Source organism: Electrophorus electricus, chromosome 22, assembly GCF_041902795.1.
Source record: "Electrophorus electricus isolate QZ-2024a chromosome 22, ASM4190279v1, whole genome shotgun sequence".
Lineage (NCBI taxonomy): Eukaryota > Metazoa > Chordata > Actinopteri > Gymnotiformes > Gymnotidae > Electrophorus > Electrophorus electricus.
In genome coordinates, this window is record NC_137518.1 from 13,740,001 (window position 1) to 13,750,000 (window position 10,000).

The 10,000-nt window shown below is 49.5% G+C and overlaps 1 protein-coding gene across 2 annotated transcripts in view; it reads right to left on the reverse strand.

Annotated features, from left to right (window-relative positions):
• The window catches only part of cdh4 (cadherin 4, type 1, R-cadherin (retinal)), a 172,688-nt gene that overhangs the window by 114,068 nt on the left and 48,620 nt on the right, over nucleotides 1-10,000 (reverse strand). The window lies entirely within an intron of this gene.

The window sequence follows — 10,000 nt, forward strand, 5'->3', positions numbered from 1 at the left end:
CTGTAAACAGGCCATTCACAAACGCCAGCAGACAACAGGAACAGCTTTGGTGGTACGAGCAGGATTTTAAATTGAAGCTTTCTTCCTGTGCCTTATTCCAGGTCAGTGGTTCCAATAACTGATAATCTAAGCATTGTTCACACGTTGTGACCCGTTTTGAGGACACGTCCCTAAAGGAGCTTGATTAAAATATATCTGAACGTACTAAATGCAGTTTATTTTATTGGCACAAAACGTGTATTTACGTAGATTTGTGCACCGCATTTTCTCTAAGATAACGGCATGCTTGCGTACGTACGCTGACGGTACTACAGTGGTGGATACAGTTTGGGTTTAACAGAAGCAGGATCCACACAGGAGGTGGAGGGGCTTCTGTAGTTCGGCTCCAGTTCTTACCAGTAACACCCCCGACACCTACCCCAGCAGTAACACCCCCGACACCTACCCCAGCAGTAACACCCCCGACACCTACCCCAGCAGTAACTCCCCCGACACCTACCCCAGCAGTAACTCCCCCGACACCTACCCCAGCAGTAACACCCCCGACACCTACCCCAGCAGTAACACCCCCGACACCTACCCCAGCAGTAACTCCCCCGACACCTACCCCAGCAGTAACACCCCCGACACCTACCCCAGCAGTAACACCCCCGACACCTACCCCAGCAGTAACACCCCCTTTCTTAATAAACATGTTTGTCATGTTTTTTCCACACACTTCGTTTCCCGTGTTTGCGCTGGAGGCTCTGTACTGGGTTTTTAAGAAATTCTGCTCATCTGAGGTTCCTCCATGGATGAGTCCCTCCTTCACAAAGTCAATGTCTCATTACCCAGCTTTTCAACGCAAACAGGGCCGCGGTGGCGCTTACGTACAAAGTCACAAATGAGAATCCAGGTTCTCTTACATGTGTGCACACTTACATGGACATGCACAACAAATAACAGGAACACAAACCCACGGGCTACTCTGCACCCCCTAAGCAACCCTGACTGTCTTTGTATAATAAATGCCAAAGCCCCGTGTCCTCAGCAGGTGAGACATCACCACTGCTGCTCTGTTGGCCCCTGGAGTTCTGTAACCCCGTCTGTCTGGTTCTCCCTTCTCACACCTTTCAACCCTGCCGTGGTTACCAGCGGATGAACACTTCTGGTTCTTCTCCCAGCATGCAACCTGGCCAACATGGACAAATACTTTCCAACATCAGATGTGTTCAAGTAACAAATGTGTTCTGGTAGCTCCACTATATAATTATACTAAAGGACACCAAATCCAGAGAGCATAGTTATTTATTAGAAATCGCATTATTATACGCATAATTTTCTGAAAGCGCAAAGCAGCATGAATCATAGACTACATATGACTTTTCTGAGCAGACAAACGTCGCTACAGATAAAAAAAATAAAAAATAAAAAAAAACCTGATGTTACCATGGTGAAACCCATCCACCAGCACAAGACAGCCTGGGGAAAGTGAGCTCTGAGTGCACATATATATGAGCCTCACACACACACATACACACACACACTGTCCGTACATGCCAGTGCATATAGGAGCCCAGGAAGAGACATAAGAGGTTCTCTTTATGTTCCCTCGGAGATGGGAAACGTCGCTCGGGGTTCTGCGCACTCCTCTCCTTCGTAACTCATGCGGCGTGACTTCTGCTCGCCGATTACGAGTCCGCTGATGGCGCCATGGAAACGGTTTTACATTTACAGACAAGCTGTTTCTGATTAATTTGAGCTCCTGTGTGAATATTATTCCGCTTAATGGCATACGGTATAATTAATTCTAATTACACTATAACACACAGGTGGGAGGACGGTTTATGACTTAAAGTAGCAGTCTACAAACAATAACAATACAGCACATATGCACTCTGAATAATTCATAATCTACATATGTGTGTAGTAGAAATATCAACACGCCACTACAACCAGGCTGACGAAGGTAAAACAAAAATAAAACAACGTAATAAAACATATCCATTATTTATATCGTAAAAAAAAACCCCAACAATGGATCAAGAAGGAGAGCAGAGCAGGAAGAGAGCAAATCCACACCATCTCCCATTTCTCCCACTCGAGTAACAGGAAGGAATTCATCTTGTGATGACTAATTAGTAGCCTGATTTAAAAAACCATCACGGGCTTTGTAATGGAAAGCGGAATGTTCAGTTCATTACAACAAGCGAGTTAGACAAAACAAAACAAAATATTACCGACTTTAATAAGTGAAAGCGTTCTTCTGAAGGACTACGCTGTCACGGCAACGACAGAGGTGGTGTGTGTGTGTGTGGGGGGGGGGGTGGACCCCTCCCCACCATGTTGCCTATTTCATGCTTAAAAGTACTTGCTTTCAATTGTCAGTTTCAAACCTATAATCTTATATCTTACAGTCGTGTATCTTCACATCTGCCGTGGATGCACGGGTCGTTCGTTACCCCACTGCGCAGCGCTCATACGACGCTAATGATGGCTGACCCGAGTTTACCACCCTGCCACAGTACCGGCACCTCAATGAAGCCATAACTTCACAGCAGGACCAGAAGTGATTCGTAACCTCTGACCCCGGGCTAACACAGTTCCTGATTCGTTCCGTGTGACGACTGTAATGTTTGTGGGGTGCATGGGCTTGGGAACGGTCTGCTGTCAGGCTCCGTGGGCTGGGAGCGCAGGTGTCGGGTTCCTCTGACAGCGGTTCATCTCTCCACCATCGTGAGAACCCTGTCAGGGACTTGTAACAGGGTGTGACAGAGCTAATATCCTATAGGCTTAACATGGTTACACCCAACCACACAGCAGCGTGAAGCGGACAGGAAGGATTTCACACTGTAGGCAGGGGGAACAGGAGAGCACAATCATATCAATTTCAGCAAACACACAAACTCACTCTCTCTCTCTCTCTCTCTCTCACACACACACACACACACACACACACACACACACACAGAGAACAGTGAGAAAGGGGAGTCACTATCTCCATCATTTCAACAGAAACACACCAGGCCGCTGCCCCACCCTGTTCTCACACACGCACACACACATACACACACGCACACACACATGCACATGCACAGCACCATGCGCAAACAGATTGCAAAGGTAATTCAATTTCCTGCCGCAGAGCTGGAGTCCAAATGGCCTCCATCAGAGGGACAATCAGACGCTGATTCTGTGATTTCTCCCAGCTGGGCCTTCACACCCACTCACGAAGCAGCCAGCCGGCCAGGACCAGGCCGAGAACAGGGCGGGACCAGGGCCGGGACCGGGCCAGGACCAGCGTGAGGCCAACTGAGCTGGCCTCTCACACTACTCCGAAGAGCCCGGGTGGTAAAACACCCTAGTAATCCCTGCATGTCTGCAGGACTGGACAAGGAACCCCACTGAGAAGAAGACCATAATGAAGGAGCCTTCATGCTGGGCGTAGTTAGCACTAACACACCCCCGCTGCCAGAGAAGAACAGAGTAGAAGGTGTCCGCAAAAATGCCAAAACAAAAATGCAATTGCGTCAGCACACAGAAAAAATAACGGCTTTTATTTTAAGGATGGAGGAGATCTAAAAGCTGGCCCTGAAAATATATTACAATATATTCAATTGATATTTTGGCGTACATCCACAACATATTGTACCACAGGTGTATCTTATACAGGAGGATGCATCTTATGTAATGATCGGGTACTCGCACTGAAAAGACCCTCCGTGTTTGATGTGCCTCAATCGCAAGATAAATGAGCAGTGGCAATGGCACAGTCTCTTGAGCTGTGGCAAGACTGCAGGACTGCGGGATTCTCCTGTTGACATGCTCTGTGCAGTGAAGTTCGCCACGTTCCTCGGCATCCATGAGCACCCGTGACTGACTCCCTGCTGCTGTCTAACCTTAGTGGGGGAAAAAGTCATGTAGCTTCCGGGGTCGTGGCTCGAAGTTGAAAAAAAACTTTCAGTCTTTCAAAATGTTGCAATTTCTTAATTGGGGCTTTGAAATTGACCAGCAATACAGGTATTGCATCAGACGCTGCAACACCTGGTTGTCATGGGAACATTACCCTTACAAAAATACTTCCGCATTACAAACATTCCTTCGCCTCTGCATTTATGGAAACCCACCCAGCAGAAAAAGGAGCGGACCGCCACCGTGAGAACGCTGAGCGGTGGGGTAACAGCACCTGCGTGTGCAGACGCCGTGGACATTTCGCCATCTGGGGCCCAGCGTTAGTATTAAAGTAAGCACATTTTTCTGCAGCCTAAGACCGCTGTGCCCACACACGCCTGAATTAATGTGTCCGTCCTGCTCATTAACATTAACGCTGAGGGCCAACAAACTAGCGCGCTGACCTTATAGTGCTTCATTTTTTATCGTGAACGCTGGGATAATGGAGGGTCCCATTCGCCGGATAACGACACCGAGCGACACCGATCAGTAGGATTGCCCAGCGTAGCCCGGCTCCCGCTGTGGCTACGGTGCCCGTGATTCCGTTATCCGGCGGCGCATCCGCTCACAGCGAGCGGGCGTCGGCTTTCAGACCGCCCCGTGATGTCAGAACCAGCCCCGGTTCTGGCTGTGACTACGACCCGACGGCAGGCTGTAGCCTCTCCCGTGGCCGCTGACCAATCGGCGGGTTTTCCGCACAAAGACTAAAGCTGCTTCCGGACTCTTATTACTCCCACACGGTCTTAAATCTTAAATCTACATCGCGGCTTCTTTAAAAATGATAGAAAGCGAACATTCGGAGCGTTTGTGTTCACAAAGACACGTTCATGCATTTACAAATTGCTTCAAAACGAGTAATTATCGACAAGCGGCGGTAGCAGAACGGCCTCCCCCTCTGCCTCCCACGCGCGCGCTCTCCGGGTTTAACGCCTGCAGTGAGCATCAGTAAGCGCGCTCTATAGCGGTTAGGCGGTCCTGACACGGGCACATGGGGTGTGTTTTGAAAGTGCAGGCCCCGCCGCTGCTCAGGAATGGAGGGATGAGGGGATGAGAGGAAGAGATTAAAAAAAAAAGAGAGACGCGCTTCCAGGCTTCAGCTGGTCCATCGCGGCTTGGCGAGCGCGTGAGGAGTGACGGAGCTCGGGGGAAAGAGGTAAACACGACATCCACTCACAACGTATACACACACACACACGCACGCGCACACACACACACACACACACACACACACACACACACACACACACACACACATGGATCCACAGATGTGGGTTTGCAAGGGTGGCGGAGAAAAAGTGCTAATAAATTCCGCATTGCAACATTTAACAGTATTCATACTAATGCTATGTTTTGTGTACACTTTGATATTTATTTGCATTAAAAAACATTGTTTGGTTCACTTGTTTACACAGACATTCTTTGCGCTGCTGGTAAGACATGGAACTCACTCACATATAGGAAAGAGCAGACAGCTGCTTTTAAAAATACACACATGCATAATGTAAGAGAAAAAAATAGAGAGGACTAAGCAGCTGATCCCTGAATGGTGGAGACAAGGAACCGGAGGAGTGAAACACACACGTGCACGCACGATAAAGCGGCATGTGGAGTATGACTGACAGCACCTTGTAGCCAAAGGAAAGCACTGTGTCATCAGATCGGCCCGGGTCAGGACAGAGTCCAGCATCGCCGCATTACAGGGGAGGAGGAGGAGGACACCACTCAAGCTCCCTACTCTCACGCCGAGAGAGAGAGAGGGAGAGAGAGAGAGAGGGAGGGAGGGAGGGAGGGGGAGAGTGTATGTGTGAGAAAGAGAGGAAAGTGCATGTGTTAGACAGAGGGGGGGGGACAGAGCGAGAAAGAAGATAAAGACAGAGAGAATAAGAGCGAGAGATTGAGAGAGGAAGAGAGAGACAGTTTGAGAGAGAACATTACCAATTCACATTCACCTGGAGTCTATTTACTGCCTGCCAGCTCTGAGACATTATCAATCCCACTGGAGTTTATATTCCATATCTCAATATGGTCAGTGAGGGCCCCCGGGGCCCATTCCAACTTAACTGGCATGGATCGTTCTCCGTGGAGGAGAGAGAGCTGACAATGTCCACCCCGCTGCTTCTGTCCGCTCTGCTTGACCCCAGCAGCGCCCAGCTAACGGCCCCCCTGAAGACCCACTTTGGGCTCTTCTCATTTCCGGCGTTCAGCCGTAGCAGCTCTCTGGGGGAGGAGGCATGCCTCACGCCGAGGCTTGCGAAGGACCAAAGACGAGCCTGGCTGTGGCCCCGGAGCCCTTGGGCACTCTCTCTCAGATGGCGGAGGATGCCGAGTGGTCTGTCTGCTCTCGGACTGCAAGCGGAACATCAGGACTATGCGGCTGCGACACCGATACCGGGCATCATGCTGAATTGTGCTCGGAAAAGCACGTCAAAGGCTCTGATAGAGACTTCAGCGTAAAAACTCCCACGCCCACACACATATACACACACACACACACACACACACACACACAAAAAAACAACCCAACAACCGATTAACAAGAACTCGGTGTGAGTGGGTGTTGTCGTATCCTCTTATGTCCAACAAAGTGCTGCTCTAACTCTGACTCGGATGGAGGAGGTGGAGGTTTCTCTCCAACCATTTAGTGCCTCCTTCACCGGCTCCTACACCAGTCGGCTGGGAGAAACCTGCACCAGAATTTAATGAACAGGATAGAATGAGCTGGATGGGAAGACCAAGAGAGATTGGTGGAAGGACAGAGAGAAGGAAAGAGCAGTAGAACGAAAGGGTGAGAGAGAGCGTTCTGAAGCGCTCCCACCCTCTGAAAACCCTCTTGCTCTGCCCCCGTACTCTCCAAATTTCTCTCTCTCGCTCTCCTCCTCCAGAGCGGGGCTTCTCCCTCGGCTACAAACCAGGACGTCTCCCTTTCAGAGGGGTGTCCTCAGCTCCATGCGCAGACAGGCACAGACGCACGGAACACGTCACCCCGAATCAGGCTGCTGAGAGGTGAGAGGTGAGAAAAAAAAACCCAAAAGCCCGACCAGACGCTCGGCTGGTTCCGGCTGGTTCTGGGCAGAGTTGCCGCTCCCTCTGGACCCTAACGACCCAAAATTAAATGCCAGTCTGGCCTGTGGGTATTTCACACAGGGGAGAGTGAGGGGAAGTCCCCTCCATGCCAGCTACCACCTCACTGGCTGGACCGCCCGAGAACAACCGCTCGCCCACCGCTGCGTTCACGCGTACAGGCCGATCTGTGAAAGTGGAGTGATTCAACGTGATGACCTCTGGGTAGCAGTAAACAGAGCAGGAGAAAAAGTGGGAATTTCCTACGTGGCGGGGGTCCGGCGGTGCTGCGGAGAGCCGCACTTAGGGGCGTTTAATCAGCGACTCCAGGGGGATAATTGGAGGTGGAGCAATGGAGAGTGAGAAGGTGTTCACATCTCAGAACAAGCTGTGCCATCTAGAACTGTGACAACTCTCGTCTCCCTCAGCGTTGTGCGTGTGTGTGTGTGTGTGTGTGTGTGTGTGTGTGTGTGTGTGTGTGTGTGTGTGTGTGTGTGTGTGTGTGTGTGTGGTGAGGATGTCACAGGTCAAGAAAACAAGAAAACGCAGACCATGAATAGTGAAGAGAGAAAAAAAAAAAAAAGAGTTTTCAATGCTCACTAGGAGGCACGGAGGATGGCTAACTGCCGAGCTCCCCGCAAGCTCAGCTCGAGTGTTTAGTCCGACTTCTCCGTGACTTCTCGATCGGGCGTAACGCTTTCACCACCCTGAAGTGAACTGGATAAAAGGTCGAAAGTAACGCACAACAACGTAAGCATCGCGGCTGTCTCGGGAAACAGTATCTTCAGATCCAGAAAACACCCCCCACCTCCACTAAGCCAATTTTCCTCTTCGTTATGAACGAAAAGACGCTACAGGGTCCGGGGGACAGCACATGCCTCCACCGAAAAACGGAGCTTCAGCGCATTTGCGGCGATTGCACCCGTTTTCCTTGGAGGAGAGAAGTCCTGTGGTTTATTCCAGCGTGACCTAAGATTCATTCCTCCTTCGGCCTGACAACGCTCGCTGCAGTCCCCGGGCGCTCGGGTTCCAAGCACGTAAAAAAAAACAAAAAAACAAACACTCTCACTCCACCGCTAGTATCGGAGCGCTAGTTTGGAAAGCGTTTGCTAAGACGCTCTGGGGAGACAGGCAAGCTGTCGGTGGAGGCGCTTTAGCGCGGAGCTCTTTGAAGGGGCCGTCCTGCCGTTCCTCACGGCCAAAATGAACACTTCGTCGTTATCTGTGAGAACCACAGCACATGGATCTAAAAGCTTTCCACTGGACTACGCCACACTCAAACACACACACACACACACACACACACATACATACATACATACAAACAAACACATGCGTATATGCTCACACACAGAGAATGGAGATTTTGTTACAGTAATACGCCATCTTTTTGCTGTTTTGTTTTGCCATACAATGTAATGGCAACATTTTGTTTACGTGTTTGTGTAGATGTACATATACTAAGCAGGAATCCAGCACAACATGAACATTTTAGATGTGATTGGTAACCTGTCCTAAATAAGAGAAATGGCTGAAGTCACTAGACACTGCATGTGTACAGTACCCGTACGCGGCCAGTAGGAGGCAGTGTGTACAGTACACCTATGCGGCCAGTAGGAGGCAGTGTGTACAGTACACCTATGCGGCCAGTAGGAGGCAGTGTGTACAGTACACCTATGCGGCCAGTAGGAGGCAGTGTGTACAGTACACCTATGCGGCCAGTAGGAGGCAGTGTGTACAATACACCTATGCGGCCAGTAGAAGTCAGTCCTTTTAATGAATATTGTTATATGTAGGTAGAAGGTCAACGTCGCTGACTTATCACTTCATTAATATCTAAACTAAATTTTGTTTCAGCCCTATAACTTCGGACTTATGAAATTACTAATGAAACGTTTGCACATCTTAAGAGTCACGTATTTTTCTAATTCAGTAAAATGTTTCCATATATTTACAGGCCAATATGTCTTGGTTCAAAAGTTCTGTTTTTGAATAATTCAAGTGCAAGTAAGCCAATTTCCCCAGCAGACCATCTGACATAAGGCAGAAGCGTCTCGCTTTCGTTCTGTGTGCGCGCGCATTTGTAATTAAGCAGATATTTCCTTCGTGCCTGGTTTGCACAAACAGTAAGAATCTTTCCACACACCACAGTAAATCCAGATGTTTCGCAGGCCCACGCGTCGAGCCGAACGTTACGCTAGCCGCCGCGTGTGCTAGTCTATGTGAAACCAAGCAGCCTGGCGGGGGAATCTGCAATAATAGACAACTGCTGTAGTAAATATCCACTCGCTAACCGCGTCGTTACAAACGTCGTAGGCGTTTATGCCTTGTAGGTGGACGGTATACAGCCAATCAGCTGCCAGGCACAAACCGTGGCTCCCTCCATCTCTCTGTCGGGGGTGTCTGACCTCAGAAGTGCCGTTGGCTGAATGTTTGCTAGTAGTTCAGTGCTTTGCACCAACTCAACAGGCCGTGCCATGCCAGTATCGCCAGTAGAGTGGTCACCTCGGCAGTGGTCTCGAGGACTGTAGGGGGCGCCAGCTGACCAACAGTGTGTCTCGCCAGGCAGCACCTGTAGGACAGGTGTGCCTAACCAAACTGGACGGGCGCTTCCGTTTAACAGACTGTTAATTCACACTGGCATGTGGAAAAATCTCATAAGGTGGAATGTGAAGAGTGGAGCCGCGACACCACCGCAAACATTTACTGAAAGCTCTCAAAGGCATTTCAATGACGAGACTTTTCTGATTATTAACCTTGTAATAAATATAGTTCTACAAAGACTACGCCAATGTTTCCACAAAGCCGGGAAGACCTGCTCTGCATCCAAATATCTTTTTTTTAAAAACCAAGCATACATTTTCCTTTGATCCTGGCACTGAGACGGCAATGAGTGGGAACGAGTGAAACACCTGCACTGGTGGGTAAAAAGGGAAACCATAACCGAAGGCGACCTCTTGCTAACGCACGGCCATTTCCGCTTTCTTCTGCAAAAACTGCTGGGATTTTA